Raw genomic sequence first — 18,143 nt, 5'->3', positions numbered from 1 at the left:
GAAGGAATTGCTAAGCTATCAAGCCTGATCTCTTCGTACTAAATCGATCATAACTTGAGCTACAGAGGTCCAAATGAGGCGGTTCCAGTTGCGTTGGAAAGATAACATCCGGTGCTTTAAAATAATATGCAATTTGCCATAGTTGCCATGCAGTCAGGTGACGTGCACACGTGTATCACGCGTACGCGTGACCTTGCGAAAGTTCAGTGACGCGTACGTATGTGACAAAGCCACGTGCTGCACGTATCAGAAAATGCTGGGGGCGATTTCTGGGCTATTTTTGGCCCAGTTCTAAGCCCGAAAACATAGATTAGATGCTGCAGAGTGAAGGAATCAACAGACAACTTTCATTCACATAATTTTAGGTTTAGATGTAGTTTCTAGAGAGAGAGAGGCTCTCTCCTCTCTCTAGGTTTTAGGGTTCTTAGTTTATTCCTTTTCAATTTCTGAATTCTATCTTATTTCAATTTAGTTTCTCTTATACTCTTATTTGTTCTAGCATTCTAGTTTATTTATTTTCCTTATTGATTACTTTATGTTTCCAATTTAGTTTATGAATTCTCATGTTAGATTTGATTTTCCTTTTTATGCAATTTGAGGTATTTCATGTTTATTGCTTCTTTCTTTAATTTGTGTTATTGATGCTTGCAATTGTTAGTCTTAGGTTTTATTATTCCTTGTTAATTTTCTATGTTTTCATGTTATGCCTTCCAAGTGTTTGATAAAATGCTTGGTTGGATTTTAAACTAGCTTTTTATGTTCTTAGCTAAGATTGAGTAATTAGAGACTCTTGAATTATCAAAAGTCTTTTGTTGATTGGTGATTGAAAGTTGCTAGTTGATTTGAATTCCACTAACTCTAGTCTTTCCTTAGGAGTTGACTAGGACTTGAGGATTCAAGTTGATTTATCCACTTGACTTTCCTTCATAGCTAGAGGTTGACTAAGTGGGAGCAATGGACAATTGATATCATAAGTGACTATGATAATGGGGATAGGACTTCTAATTATCAATCCTTGCTAAGAATTTTCTTAATTACTATTTTATTTCCTTGTTATTTACATTACTTGTTCCTTATTTCAAAACCCAAAAAGATAAAACCCATAACCAATTATAAGTACACTTCCCTGCAATTCCTTGAGAGACGACCCGATGTTTGAATACTTCGGTTATTATTTTTATTGGGGTTTGTTACTTGTGATAAATAATTTTTTGCATGAAAGGATTATTTGTTGGTTTAGAAACTATACTTGCAACGAGAATTCATTGAGGAATTCTAAACCGTCAAAAATCCGTTTGTCAAAATGGCGCCGTTACCGGGAAATTGCAAACATGTGCCTTATTATTGGTTATTGTGAATATTGTGAATAATTTTGCTTTTTCAGTGCTTCTAGTTTTAGGAGTTTATTTTCATTAATTCTTATTAGTTTTTGTTTTTACTTGCTACTATGAATTCTCATCCCTTTGGCTACGAGTTTGGTTCAAATTATGTTGTAGGGAATAAAAGCTATAATGAGAACATGCATCAAGGATGGAACAATCAAAGGTGGGAGGAGCCTCAAGCATATGCTCAACCTTCTTGGCAACAACCTCCTCCAGTCTCACATATGTATAACTCCAATCCTAATGCATATCAATCTAATGGATGTGGTAAGTCCTTATTGTACTTGTCAACAACCACCACCATATGCCTATGAACCCCCACCTCAACATAGCTTTGAACCACCATATTCACAAGCCCCCTACTACCAAACACCCTCATATGATTCTAACCCTTATCCACCATACCAACCACCCTATGAGCCATATGAACCATACATAGAACCACCCCAATTCCAACCCAATTACTCCCAAGAACCACCACCTCCATATACACCATGTCCATATCCATCAACCCAAGAGCAATATGATCCTAATCATGTAATCCAAGTGGAACAAGAATCAAAGGATCGTCTCAAGGAAACAATGGATCGGCTTCAAGCAACCATCCATCAAAAGAGAGACTCATGGGATTCATACCATAAGTAAAACATGCCCACAGATGATTGTGGAGAAGTAGCCGAAGAGAGGAGTATGGGTGAGATTCTAAAGTCTCAACTTGAGAACAAGGAAATGGAGTGTGTTTTGCAACAAATGAAAAAGATGGAGAGTGTTGAACCGCTACATCTGTATCATTATGAACCACCTTCCTATTATGAACCTTTCCTCCCAAGTAATGAACCCTCATATCCACCCCAATCTCTAATGAATGACACTCTAAGTGTTCTTCTTCAAAGGCAAAGAGAGATTCAAAGGACGACACAAGAATTCATAGCTACCTTGACTGAGGTAGTAGGTAATTTAGCCTCTCTGCACTTCGATACTCAAAGTACTCCCATGGCTACATGTGGAGAATCAATAGAAGAGCGTAGCATGAAGGAGACGCTAGAAACTCCGGTAGACAATGAAGAACGTGACTTTGTATTGGAACAAGTGGAGGAAGCCGTAATAGTTGAAGAGGAAGAAGTGGTTGAAGACTTAGAAGATGCCGAACCTCCATGGGAATCAAGAGTTGTAGAGTATTCCTCCAAGAAGATTGAAATGGATGTCAAGGAGGCTAGTGCACAACCTCCATGGCATATTCCCTATGAAGAATTGGATGGAATAGATCAAGAAGCAAGTTCCGTTGGTGATGAAATTGAAGAATCTTCTCCCGATGAAATTGGAAGCAACATTGAGGTAGCTTTCTCTCAACCTCATGTTTATGATGTAAGTGACGGAGAAGAGTTTGATGAACTTGGTGAGGAAGAGCTTAAAGGTGAAGAATCTTCTCAAAAAGTAGAAGTCCTTAGAAAAGAATGGACGGGAATTGAGTTTGCCTTGTCAAGATCATTAGAGACTTCTCTACCTAGGTTGCCATCTACTACATCATTTGAGTGGGTAAAACTTATCTCAATTCACCTTCCTATCCCACTTGAGTATGATATTCTTGAAACGGACGGCCAACTTAGGGAGCTTTGTGGCATTAAGCGTAAGAGAAGGATGTTTAGTGGTTGGAGTTGCAAATCAAGGCTCATCCAGGTTGATATTTCAAGAGTTAGATGTAAGGGCTCAACTGGTGAGAATTTGGTTAGATCTAAAAGAAGAATTTGGTACTACATTGAGAATTTGGACTGCTTGCCACTCGGTTGGGACAATGGTGATCCACTTCAAGACGGGTGTAGAAACAAGATTTGGGATCTGGAAATATATAAAGATCAATTTTGGGAGCTCAGAGCTTGTGAAGAACTCCATCAAAGCTTGGGAAATTTACTTGGTATTGATAGAGCTTATTGGAAGTCCAAGCGTTGGTGGCAGTTTCAAGATGAGTTCAAGCACAAGCCACCATGACAATGAGCTCACCAAATGTCCAACTTAAGGACAATAACTAAAAGTGCTAGGTGGGAGACAACCCACTATGGTATGATCCTCCTTTTTATTAGTTTTAATTTATTTCTGTCAGTCCTAATTTCCAGTTCTGCATATTTACTTTTATTTTGAAAAAAAAAAAGAAAAAAAAGAGGGAATCGACGCGCACGCGTCGTATATGTATGCGCAAATAAACAGAGAGTTGCGCGAGAGCCGAGCGGGAGGGGTGCTAGGCGCATAGCCAGACCCACGCGTATGTGTGCCCCACGCGTACGCGTCCCCTGCGTTTTTGCCAATCCACACGTAAGCGTCAGCGACACGTACGCGTAGAATGAAAAATCGGCGTAGTAAGGTAATTGAACAGAGAGTTGGGCTGCCACTGTGCTGGAATTGCGCGAGCAGTCACGCGTACGCGTGATCGATGCTCACGCGTACGCGTGACTGACTCTCACGCGTCAGTGTGCATTTTTGGCCACCCACGCGTACGCGTGGGCGACGCTTACGCGTCGCATGGCCGTTTCAGTTTTCACGCGCTCGCGTGATGTATGCGCACGCGTCGCGCCCTGTTTTTCATTTCTTACTCCTTTCTCCTATCCTTTCTCCTTCTTTCTTCCTCCTTTCTTACTTTCTTCTTCTTCATATCTTTAACTTCTCATCCTTATTCTCTTTCATTCTATTTTCCTTATTGCAATTGCATACTTTCACTCATTTCATTTTAATTTTGTGCATGTTTTATTTTGTTTTCTAAATTTGATACTTTTTCTTCGGTGTTGAATTTTCTTACTCAACTGTTGAATGTCTCTTGCATTATTCTGGTGCTTCATGACTTATTTTATTCTGATTGGGTAATATTATTTAAGTCAATGCTAATCTTTTATGATACTTGTATTCGTTTTGCATTGACATGAATTTATATTGTCTTTCATGACCCACTCTTTCTCTCCCTTTGTTGTAATTTTTGCACTATTGATATGCCAGTTGCTTCTACTATTTTCTCACTTGCATGTTGTAGCTACCATATAATTGAGACCCTCATTATTTGGCATTAACCACCCATACTTTATTTGCTTTCTTATCTTTATTTCTGGGTTACTTTTCTTCTTTTTCCTCTTCTTTCAGGATGGCCACCGAGAAGGAAAAGGAAACGCTTCTCAATGGGGCAACAAACAAGTCCATCTGCACAATCTTTGGAGAAAAGCATTAGTTGTAGCAGCCCGTCCACTTGCACATCTTAGCATGCACCGAGGACGGTGCAATCTTTCAGTGTGGGGAGGTCGATACCGACTTCCGTGGGTTAGTTATTTCCTACTTCAACACCAATGTTTAATTTTCCTTATTAAATTAGTTGTTGTATTTGCATGTTTGATTGCATGTTTGTTTGATTTTGTGCATGTTCTTCTACCACTACTTGGTTGGAGTGATAAGTTCTTTTTCACGACCCTTTTTATAGCATTTCACTAATTTAAATTAAAACTTTTTTTGCTAAACTTGTTTGAAGATTTTAATTTGGAATATGGTTTTTGAGCTAAGAACACACAACCTGTGAGATTTTGAGCTTAATTATATGGTTACATTATTTAACCATGACTTTTATTCTTGTGTGTTTTCTTCTCTATGATTGCAATCTATGGTTTGTTCCATTCTATATGTCCATTGTTAGTGTATATTCATGCATACATATGATTGAAGCCATAATTTGTTATTAGCTCACTTATCCCAAATAGCCCACCATTTTATTTACCTTTGTTTGCCACTTTGAGCCTTTTTAATTCCCATTTGTTCTTTATATTACCACATCACTAGCCTTAAGCGGAAAAATAATTAATTACCCGATTTGAACTTTGGTTAGCTTAAGATAGTGTGTGTCAACTAAGTGTAGGGAAATGTGGGAACTTGGGTTGATGAGAATGTGTTGTGTTTTTACTAACAAATATTGGAAATTTGGGTGCTTGCTCATGTGAAATCAGAAAAATCATATGCATTGATATAATACGTTTTTATTTATGATAAAAAAAGAGAAAAAAAAGAGAGAAAAGAAAAGAAATAAATAAATAGGGGACAAAAAATTACCCCAATGTTAAGTCCAATAAAAAGATCAATGCATATGTGGTGAATTTAAAAATTGATGCATGAGTATGTAAAATATACAAAAGTGAGATTTTGGGTAGCTAGGCACGATTTTAGAATTATATAGAGTATGTGTGTGTGTTAGGTGAGAATTTAGGTTAGTCAAAGATTCAAAGTATAACTCACTTGGCCATACATGTATCCTCACCCTTACCTTAGCCCCATTACAACCTTAAAAAGCTCTCATGATGTTTGCATTTGTACATTAAATATTTGTTGATTGGTTAGATGAAGAACAAAGTTTTAGAAAGTACAACTAGAGGAGATTAGAGTGAATTAACCTTAGAAACTTGAGCGATTAGAGTGCATATACACTTCCAGTGAGGGTTCAATGCTTGATTCTATGTTTTCCGTCTTTCATGAGCTATCTTCTTACAAGTTTACTTGTCTCTTATTGCGTGATTTGAATTAGTGGAATCTGATTTATATTTGTCTTGGAGAATTTGTGTACTTTTAACCAAGTAGGGGGATCTTCTCACTTCCGCACTTTTATGCTTTTCAGAAACCCTAGTATCTCTCCGAAGTATGAGCCACTAAACCTCCTCGCTTAAGATTAGGAGCTCTGTTTATTTCTATAGATTAAGACTATTACTTTTTTATTTTAATTAATGTAGTGATTCAGTTTCAAGGATTACTTTCGTTCTTCATTTTATGAATCTAGGTGGATCGGAAGAATGACCATTATTCTATAGCGTTCTTGTGACTCTTGGAAGAGAATCTCACCTGAACAACGGCTTGAAAGTAAATTCCTCCTAAATCGTTAATTACTTGAACTAATTGGGATACGTGACATATAATCCTCTTAGCTTTGGGTAATTAGGATTTTTGTGGCCATAAACTAGAATTGAACTTAATCCTCTAATTGAAATTAAGTGACCAAGACATTGGCGATTAACTAGGTTAGAGGAGACTAAATCACTAAGACATTAGGGTTTAGTCACTGACAGTTTTCCATGAAATGAATCTTGCATGATTAAAATAGTTGGGAAGAAAACTTAATCTGAAATAGTAAATATCTCCGAAACCTTAACTGCTTTCTCTCATATATTTTACACCAGTCTTACTGTTTGCTTTCTTATTTCCTTAAGTAATTGTAGCACAATTTCTAAGTGCCTTAAGTGAGCTGTCCATGTTGGGCTATAAAATAATATCTCAAAGAAAAAAAAAAAACTAACATAGAGTTTCTCAGAACCTATTGAAAGACTGAGTTTATGAGTGCTTGGAAAGGTTGTCGGTACGCTTGTTAACCCAAATGGCATTACTAGCCATTCATATAGCCCTTGGTAAGTCTTGAAAATTGTTTTGTGCCTTTTTTCTAGCTGCATTAAAATCTGATGGTACCCAGATCTTAAATTTAACTTCAAAAATAATTTAGAGCCATGGAGTTCATCAAGGAGTTCATCGACTGTTGGCATAGGAAACTTATCTTTCACTGTGATTGCATTCAAAGCTCTATAATATATATAGAATCGCCATATACCATCCTTTTTATTCACCAAAATAATTGGTTATGCAAAAGGACTATTACTAGGTTGTATGATTGATAAACCACTATTTCATGGTTTATCTTGTGCTCAATTAAGTAGTTTTTATCAACTCTTTACCCACTTATTCATACTATTTGTATGGTTTTACATTTGCCTTCCTAATTATGTGCTTTGATTGAAAACATGCTTCTTTGGCCTTAAGTTCCCTATGTTTTATCCTCTCTTATTACCATTAGATTCCTTGATATGTGTGTTAAGTGATTTCAGAGATTACAGGGCAGGAATGACTTAGAGGATGGAAAGGAAGCATGCAAAAGTGGAAGGAATACAAGAAGTTGGAGAAATTGCTAAGCTGTCCAGCCTGACCTCTTCGCACTCAAACAACTATAACTTTAGTTACAGAGGTCCAAATGACGCGCTTCCAGTTGCGTTGGAAAGCTAACGTCCGGCACTTCGATTTGATATATAATTTGTCATAGTTTTTCTGACGCTAGGTGACGCGAACGTGTGCTCCACGCGGACGCATCGCAGTGGCGAAAATCAGCGTGGCAGATTTCTTCTCCAGCGATTTCTGGGCTGTTTTCGACCCAGTTTTTGGCCCAGAAAACACAGATTAGAGGCTATAAAGTGGGGGAATCCATTCATTCATAATCATAAGCACACAATTCATAATTTTTAGGATTAAATGTAGTTTTTAGAGAGAGAGGTTCTCTCCTCTCTCTTAGGATTAGGATTAGGATTTTATCTTCTGCAATCACAGGTTCAATGTTCTTCTTATTTATTTTCTACTTTTATTATATACTTTTAATTATTATTCATCTTTTTAATTTGGCTTATGCTACATTCATGTTATGATTTTCTTAATTAATATTATTTGAGGTATTTCAGATTTAAGATTGCTTTGCTTTATTTATATTGATGCTTTTAATTTAATTTAGATATTTTCTCCCTTTTGGCTTGGGTTAAGTAATTGGTAACGCTTGAGCTGTCAAATAAAGCAGTGGTTGAAATTGGGAGTTGCTCCAATAACTCTAGTCTTTCCATAGGAATTGACTAGGACCTGAGGATTAAGCTAATTAATCCACTTGATTTACCTTCATAGTTAGAGGTTAACAAAGTGGGATTAAAATCCAATTCTCATCACAATTGATAAGGATAGGACTTTCAATTCTAATACCTTGCCAAGAGTTTATTTTATTATTACTATTTTATTTTTTTCTTATCATTTAACATACTGGTTTCTTACTTTCAAAACCCCCAATTTACAAGACTCATAACCAATAATAAGAACATACTTCCCTGCAGTTCCTTGAGAAGACGACCCGAGGTTTAAATACTTCGGTTATCAATTTTTAAGGGGTTTGTTACTTGTGACAACCAAAATGTTTGTAAGAAAGGTTGATTGCTTGGTTTAGTAACTATACTTGCAACGAGAATTTACTATAACTTCTAAACCATTAATCTTCCGCTCTTCAATGATCCCTTCTTGTAGCATTACCATTATCTCTATCTGTGTTTTCTGGCTATGCGATTGTCTATATGACCTAGATTTGACAGGTTTTGAACCATCAATCAATGGTATGTGGTGGTTGAATGCTCTCTCCGGGAAAAGTCCAGTTGGCTTAGCAAATACAGAGTTATAAGATTGCAACAATAATTGCATCACCAGATCCATATCTTTTGTGAAATTTAGGAGTTTTGGGTCCTCAATAATTGGAGCAGCTTCCAATGTATACATTTCTTCAATTACATTTGTCATGTATAGCCTCTTGAAATGATGTAGTTGTGTAGTTATTGGTCCTAAGGTTTGCAATCCTCTCAAAGTAACCAACTTCCCTTGGTCATAGTAATGAAATAACATATGAACATAGTTTGCTGCATGTGTTCCTAATTGCTTGAGCCAAAAGACACCTAGCACCAAATCAAATGAAGTCACGGGTAGTAAGAATACATGAATATTAAGATTATTCTCCTGAATTTTCACTGGCACATTAGCTATAAAGCCCTCTGTAGCTATGGTATGGCTATTTCTCACCATCACTTGGTATGTAGGTTGATGCCAACTTGGTAACTTAAGAAATTGTGCAATTCTTGGGGACGTAAAGCAATCTGAACTCCCATTATCAAGTAGTATATGTACCTTCATGCCATGTATTGTTCCTTCAAACTTCATAGTTTTTCCAACTATATTCCTATGTAACGCATTCATAGAGAGGTAAGGCTAGTAAATTCAGGATGTTGAATATATTCTGTTAAGGAATCAATGGGTAATGCAGCAGCTTCGGTTATAATTGTCTCTTCCAATCGCACTTCTTCATCAACTTCATCCTCAGTTTGTAAGAGTAAAAGATATTTATTCAGGCTATGGCTGAAGCTATATTTCTCATCACATGTGAAACAAAGACAATCTTCATATGCCTTTGTACTTCTGTTGGGGACATCTTCTTAATGGCAAGATTTCTTTGATTGGCAGGTGGCTTAGTAATAGGTGAATGTAATAAAGGAGAGAGTTTTGTGAGAGGAGTAATGGTGTTTTATTGAGTGTTAGGAGTTGTGTATCGAGATTGTATATAATTTTTGTTTGACCAATTGCTATTTCTTGGTTTGGTCTCAACTTTATCTTCATACAATTTGGCAAAAAAATTGCCACGAATCAAATTATCCGGGGCTTGAGCTATCACCTCTCTTCGAATTTCCAATTTTAATCCACCAATAAAATAATCCAAAATAACATTTGGGCTCAACCCGTAAGAACGACTTGCCAAAGTAGAAAATTCCATATAATATTGATGAACAAATCCAACTTGAGTAAGTTCGAATAAATCAGACCTTGGGGAATTAAATGGTGTAGCGAGGGACCAAAATGAGATTCAATAGCTCTAGCCAATAATTGCCAAGAATGAAATGAGCATGTCTTGTGCATCATTTGGAACCAGGGGACAGCTCTTTCTCAAAATATATGGCTGCATGCCAAATTTACCTTCTGATCTTCTGAAGGTTTGGTATAACTAAAAATACTGCTCTGCACGAAATAATCAATGAAGAATATTAGAGCCATCAAATTTTGGAAACTCAACATGGATGCTATGAATAGGACTACTAATTTTTGTGTATTATTATGCGCCTGAGGATTTACCACCATGAGCTGAAGTGTTTGTATTCATGGGTTGTTGTAGGCTATCAATTGCTTCCTCCAGGTGAGCAAAATGGGCATCACCAAATATAGCACCCACAAGTAGAATAATTATAAAAATTCTCAAATAGTATTAACTCACAAGAATAAAGTTTAACAAATAAGTATCTAAACATATACTTAGGGATTACTAAAAAAAAAAAAAACAGTAACAAAAGTAAATAGACCCAAATAATACCCACAAATAAAGAGATAGGTATAGCTAAAGAGTTTAAAACAAATTAAAAAGGAAAAAATATGTAAGAAGCAAAAGCACCATCGACTTCCAACCCATACTTGAAATTGGCAAAGAAATTTGTGTTATTGCTAGAACGAAAGAAGAAGAAGCATTCCAAAATTAGAAATTAAGAGTCATACTAGTCATAGTGTCAATATGTGTCCTTCTTTGTCTTATAATTTTCAATCACATAATCCTTCAATTGAGAATTGGTTTTTTTGTCTGTAGCCCTTTTCACTTTTCTCATTTTCATCACTTTTTGCCATATTCTGAATTTTCAGCCCATTTCTCTTTTTCTTCACCTATGTCCATGTGCAAAATAACTTTAATAGCCCTTAGTATCACCACATCAATATGGGCCTTAAATTTGCATCACATTAATATTTTCATTTACTGTTATTCCATTAACAAAATGAGGCAAATTGACTATTATGTGTGTGTGTGTGTTTTAAACAAGGTTCTGAAAATCGGATCGAACAGCTAGTTCAACTGGGTTAACAACTGGTCACTAGGGCAATCCGGTTGATCTCTAAAACTATCCTATAAAAATCGGTAAAAACACTGGTCAAATCGGTAGTTAACCGGTGAACCGGCCAGGTTTTTAAAAATATCGATTGTTTACAATGGGTCCAAAACGGCGTCGTTTTAACGCAAAAAAAAAAAAACTAAATGAACCCATATAGCACAACCTGATAACCCAACCCGACAACCCCTTATGGCTTATGCGAACTGAGAGACCTCAATCCCCTCACTCACTAGCCACCACATCTCAACCCTAATTTCACTTCGAAGTTCCAATCTTCATCCAACTCCAACGAAGGCCACTGTCCCTCCTAGTCTACCACAATCGACGCCACATCAGAGATGTTTTCACTGGACAGAAGGACCTCCAACGTGCGAAAGGAAGTCACCGTCGCGGATTGAAGCTGTTGTCACGGCGTCATTTTCTGGTCGTCTGAACTCCGAAGCTTCCATGGTCAGTGTCGTCTGCTTGTCTGGTCATCATAAGCTTTTCTGTCAACATCATCGGGCATTAGAATGTCCTTCAAACAGGTACACTTGGCTTTCTTTAGTTAACGAATATCCATTTGAATGTCATAGTTTTTTGCTTAATTATTAAACCCTCTTCTTCTATAAGTTTTCTGATGTCCTTCAAGTACTTCTTACTCTCGGATTTTTCTGTGCATCGCGTTATCGGTAAGCTTCTGAAGTAGATAGAAAAATTTGGTTATTTTGATAGGTTCAGAAAGGTGTCCCCTAGCCACACTAGTAATGTGTTCTAACTTGGTGCTGACTCATTCTAACTGCCAAAACCCCCTCGCTTAAAGGGATCAGGCTGCATGCTCTGAATTTGCCATTTTCCTGTAATTGTGAAAGCTATTTTAATACTTGTTACTATTTGTGGCTAATTTAGCATCTGTTGTTTGTGAATTGCAACATATAAGTCATTATTTTATGTATCTCCATGAAATTGCAATATAGTCTCATGCCATGACTCTGTTTATGATATTTAAAATTGTTGGAGACATTGGAATACTTAATGATGATTATAATTTCTGATGAGTAGTGTCTTTGTTTAGTTGAAAACTTGTTTGTTAAATGTTGTTTCTTTTGGTGGTAGAACATTTTGTGTTTGTCATTTGTGTGCGTTTTGATTTTCTTTAGTTATAAACTTTGATATTTGAAGTTGTTTATAAACTTTTAATGATAAATTATGGATAATTTATTGTGTAAAATTGTCCAATTTTGAATTTTATTAGTTTAGAAATTATTGATTTTTTTTATAATTTTACTCTATACTTAATCAAACCGGTTCAACCATGGTTTGAGCCCGGTTGAACCATTAAACATTGAACCAGTCACTTGACTGGTTCAATAACTAGTCTGGTTCTTTCAACCTTGGTTTTAAATTAACTATTTTAAGGTATTTTTTATCATTTTAATCCTGAGTAAAGTATCGTTTTTTTCTCTAATATTTAGAGTAAGTCTCAAAGTTATCACTAATGTTTAAATCATATTATTTAAGTTTCTAACATTTCAAACTTATAATTAATGTTGTCCTTCTTTCAACCCCTGGGACTGGTCTCTCAAAGGTAAACTCAGGTGCTCTCTGAATTTGCAAGTGGACTAAAAATCTTGGATTTAACCTCAGTAGCTCAGCACAATAACCATAGAGCCTCCTATATTGCTTTATGTAAGTTTCCTTTAATTCATCTATTCAAAATTATTTTACCTTAGCGGCTTTGGACTTAGTTAGTTCCACATTTCACTTGTTATATGCTTTCTTCATCAGTATGCTTAACTTGTTCTTCGAATTCTCAACAATTTTTTTTAGAAAAACTTTGCTTAGCAATTTGCTTGCATAATTCCCAATCTTCAACTTTTTTGAGCAATTGTGCTTTTGACAACTCTTCAACTATTATGTTTGTTTATTCTTTATCTTTCTACAGTATGTATATTAATTATAACCCTCCACACAAGTAACATTCATCCACCGAAGATCAACCTTTGCAAATCTCAAACTTCCGTCACTATGCACAGCATAGATAGTAGAACAATCTTTAAACCACTCTCTTGACATATAAAGAATTCCAACCTTCCACATGTACTGACTAAATTCCCAAAATGATCTCCCAGGTTAGAACTGTGCACCAATTTTACCCCTGAGATTTGTACAATTTTGGACCTCCAAATTGTGCTCTAGGCTACATATACAAGTCCTTCAACCTATTTCTAGCGTGACTCAGCAAGCACAGTACTGATGTGGCACAACCACTACTACCTGGATGAATGGAATGACGTCATTTTCATGGTTAGTGCATTTTGAAACTAAAATGTTATCGTTTTGTTATGAAGAGGAATTAAAGAGTTGCTTGGGAAGGGGTTGATACAACATTTTCTTCCTCTTTTCTCTTTAACATCAACGCTTCCTCTCCTCCATAGCCACAAAGAATGGTGCAAGATTAAGGCAGTGTTTCATCGTGGAAGGTCAATTTTTTTTTTTTGAAAATGACATTTTTTTTGGCTTATTTATCATTCTTTTCTTGAGTTGTTGTTTATGTTACTCTTTTCGTTTGCATTCAGGATTTTCTAGGAATGTTATGTTGTTAGGATTTTTTTTTGTTCATATGTAAGAATTTTTTGAAAATTGCATTTGTGATTTTATTTTTTTAGTGTCATGTGTTTTAAGTGTTTTTTTTCTTTTGATACAGATGGTGCAGTGTTGGATATAATATTTCATCATAGGAGAAATTTTGAGAAAGGCGAGGATAGGAGATTGGATTATTATCCTGACAGCAAACATTGCTTGTGTGAGATTGATGTGGACAAGTTGGATATTTTTTACCTGAGAAACTATTTTAAGGAGTTAGGTTATGACAAAGTGAATGAAGTGTGGTGGCTTGTACCTGGGAAGAGCCTAGAAGTAGGATTGAGGCATTTAAACAATGATGATGAGTTAAAGGAGATGTGTTTTTTTGTTGAAAAAAATGATGGTATTATTGATGTGTACATTGAACATGGGATTTCATCACCTAAGTTACTATAAAAGAAGGAGGTTATAGTGTACCTTGATGACCAGGTAAGGGATCTTGAGGAGCATGCAAAGACAAATGCCACCACAACCCAAACCTTTGTCCCAAAACTACTACTGAGAAGCCACCTCCATTGAATATGAGAAAACCCTCTGATTATAATAAGCCTATTTTTCATGCTACTAATACATCAAATCCTATTACTGGTTCTTATGTTAAGCCCACTATGAGTTATACTCTCATACCTAAAGAAATAGTTTTGAGACCTAAAATTTGAATTCGAAACTGAAGCCTAAGCCTAAGATAATCCCAAAACTAACACAAGAAAAAGTGACCAAGACCAGAAAATACTACTTGAAATCTTTCACCTTTAAGGTTTAGTGAAAGCTGGATCAAAATAAAAGTTGGATACGACACCCCAAATATTACTTTCTTATTATTTTGACTCTCGTGACAACTATGAGAGTGCAAAAAGATGAGCTGTATAAGCCAGCTCTTAAAGATAGTTCCTCGGATTAAAGCTTTAGGGACAAAATTCGTTCCTCTATGTTTAAAGGAAGAAATGATAATTTGAGGAAGAAGGTTCAAAAGGACAGTGGAAAGAAAAAATTGAAGGAGAAGATATGTGTTGATGATGATGCATTTGTGGAGAAAGTTTCAGTGACGAAATTGATCTTGGATTTGTGGGGGTTGCCATGACTGAACTTTATGATGCCTATCATCCGAGTTCTGATTCTGATGGTGCAAACTCATGACACTCCATAGAGGTAAAAATTGTACCGAATTTCTGAGGATGAGATGAATGAATAGGATGAATTTGAGGAAGTTTTTCAAGTGTTTAGAGAGGGTGCTAGTTTTGGTGAATTGTACTTGTAAGTGGACATAAAGTTCAACTCTAAATATGATTTCAAAGAGGTAGTGAGGGAGTTTACTATCCAAGAAGGAAGACATACTCGATTCAAGAAAAATGATAGAAAAAGGGTTAGACTAGTCTATAAGGTGAATGAATGCAAGTGGGTAATCTATGTTTCGAGGGACCATGAGGACAGTTGCTAGCAAGTGAAGGGATTTATAAATGATCATACCTGTCCAACAGAAGATAAGAATAGGACAACCAATAGAAACTGGGTTGCTAGTAAGTTGGTGAAGAAAGTGAAGAAATATCCTAACTTTAGGAGCTGTGATGCTACAACATTCTTCAAGACCAAATATAATTTGTTACTTAATTGGAATTCAATCTCAATGTCACTTTCTGATGCTAGAAATGTTGTTTATGGTGATGAGAAGGCACAATATACCTTGGTCAGGGATTATGGTTTAACTCTGCTCAAGACCAATCCGGGTTCTACAGTTTAAATATGCATAGTGTAACACCCTATCCTTCAAAGCCATATGCTTAAGTCTTAAATCAATGAGGGTTTGGTACTACGACACAAGGATGAGATGTAAATACTTATGTATAGAAGAAGGTATTAAGCTAGAAGCCTATAAGAGGATTTAAACCTCGGGTAAAAAGATAATTCGCCAATCGTTCACACTCGATAATATACATAAGCACGTCGCAAAAAGCAAATAATTAAAATCTTAAAGGAAGAATAAGAGTAATGCGACATATATAAGTATATATAAATATCTACTAGTCTCATCCCGTGAAAATTAAGCTAGCTAGAGTTACAATAGTAAAACAGTTGATGTACGTAACTTGTCTTTCCAAGAATACATCATAAGCCTCTATAGGCAAGTTTTTAAAATAAATACAACATATAAGTTTTTCCAAAAGAAGGAGAGATTCTAAAATCAAAACAGAAACAAAAGTTTTCTTTGCCATCTTCCAGATAAAACTCCTACTCATTGAGGAGCATTGGGTCTTGCATCTAAAAAACAGAAATAATATATGGGTGAGAACCCAAACCACCGGGTTCCCAATAGGGTAAAAGTACCAAATTGATACAATATAAGATAACAGAAACTCTCTAAGAAATCTTAATCTTCCACTTCTCATTGATCCAAGCCTAGGGTTCTCACTAAACCAGACAATGACAACTTACCTAAGGAAATCTAAACTATCTATTTATTCTCAGTTTTCCACAAACATCCAATTACCACATTAGGAACAATCCTCAGCGTCACCACCGCCAGCATAAGGGATCTCTCTATTGTTTAAAATAATACAAAGAATATACAAATAGAGAGAACAGATAAAGCAATTAGCTCAAATAGCATATAGATACAATTATTCAACAAGGCAAACTAAATACAAGATGGACACCCAATCAATACATACAAATGTAAATGATGCATGTCTGCCCCTATTGCTAATGAGCTCATCTGTCGGTTATAAAGCCAAACTCGACATGTCCAGTAGCGAATCCTGGATAGTTCCTCGGTGCGTGCATCTCAAAGAGGTATTCACTAAACCAATAACCCTATCACGGCCTTCGGCCTAATTTTCTCATCAAATCATCATCATACTCAATAATACCATCATTTTCATAATATCACAACCAATTCAATCATGCAATTATCCAACATATTACAATTTTCACTAAACCAAACAATCAACCACAACAATTCAACAATAATCCTAAGGCCACTAGCCTAGGACTTCATGTCACATTACATGGTATTTACCCAAAACTTAAATCCACACCTTAATGTCGCAACTTCAAGCTTCCAAACTTTCCAAGCCTCAATTTGACTCACTCCAATGTCCAAGTCTAATATCTACAAATCCACTAAATCAAGCTTCCAATTACTCAATCTAATACCATATTATACAATTTGGTACAATGTCAAAACTAGGGCTCATATAAATTGATGAACCAAGAGGAAAAAAGGGATCCTTACCTTTATCCATTGAATTTAATGATAGAAACTACCAAGAACACAAGTTAGGGAACCCCTAGAATATCAAAATCACTAAAAACCCTCAATACCTAAACTCAAAACACGAAATTATCTTTGAATGAGAAACTAGAGCCAGGATTTTGAGTTACTCACCAAATTAATTAGATAGAATTAAAGAGAAGAAGACAAGCTTCACGTGGCCACAAATACTGCGGCGATCGGAGCTCCATAGCAAAAGTTATGATGATTTGAAGGTGATGAAAGTTAGAGCTCTCTCTCTCTCTCTCTCTCTCTCTCTCTCTCTCTCTCTCTCTCTCTCTCTCTCTCTCTCTCTCTCTCTCAAAATGGAAAGTAAGTACTGAATTTCATTAAGTTATGAGCTTGGGATTAGGTTTTGGACCCAACATGGGTCTATTTGGTGATTTTTGACTTGTTTGGTCTAACCTTGAGCCAAACTTTTGAAATAAGTATCTCATTTTCTATTCTAAATATTTTTCTCATTATTTTTATATTTTCAATTTTTTTCACTCGCAGTACTGGACAGATTTAAGACAGTACGGACAATTTTAATGCCAGTATGTGTTTTTCCCAAAATAATTATATTTTTGCGCTCAATTTAATTTTCTTAATCCAAATTTTACCGTTATATTTCTAAATTATAACTTCTAATATTTTTACATATTTCGAATGTCTTAATCCCAATTAACGTAGCTTTAATTAATTAATTTACTTAATTTAATTTTCTCAGGTTTTTACACACAAACCCTTTGCTTAGTGGTGATGTAATTTTTGAAAAAATGTACGTCTGTTTAAATGGGTACAAGATTGGTTTTAAGGCTAAGTGTCATCCACTAATTGGATTTGACATTGCTTTCTTAAAGATTATTTTTGGTGGGCAAATCATATCAGCTGTTGAACAATATGCTAACCATCACATATGTATCATTGCATGGGAAATTGTGGATGCGGAGAACAAGGAGAACTGGATGTGGTTCCTAGAGTTGCTATACCAAGATTTTGGTGACTACATGACCCATGGATGGAGCTTTATTTTTTATATACAAAAGGTACTCCTCTAACTTCACTTCTTTTCCGAAAATGCTTACGTGATAGTAGGGTATATGTCTTCCATACTTGTAATCTAATTGGTATAGGTTAGTGATAGTATGATACAAGGACTAATTTCAATACACGATATTATATGTGAAGGATTGTTATGGTGAAATTTTTGTGAACTTAGGGACTATTATCACAACACCAAATTCAACGTATAGTTACACTTGATCTGTGACCCTTATTTTAAGGGTCTCTATTCATTAATATAGTGACATTTATACTTATAATTTTTTAACC

Source organism: Arachis ipaensis, chromosome B10 (genome assembly GCF_059453495.1).
Source record: "Arachis ipaensis isolate K30076 ecotype BB chromosome B10, ASM5945349v1, whole genome shotgun sequence".
NCBI lineage: Eukaryota > Viridiplantae > Streptophyta > Magnoliopsida > Fabales > Fabaceae > Arachis > Arachis ipaensis.
This window is presented reverse-complemented; position numbering follows the sequence as displayed.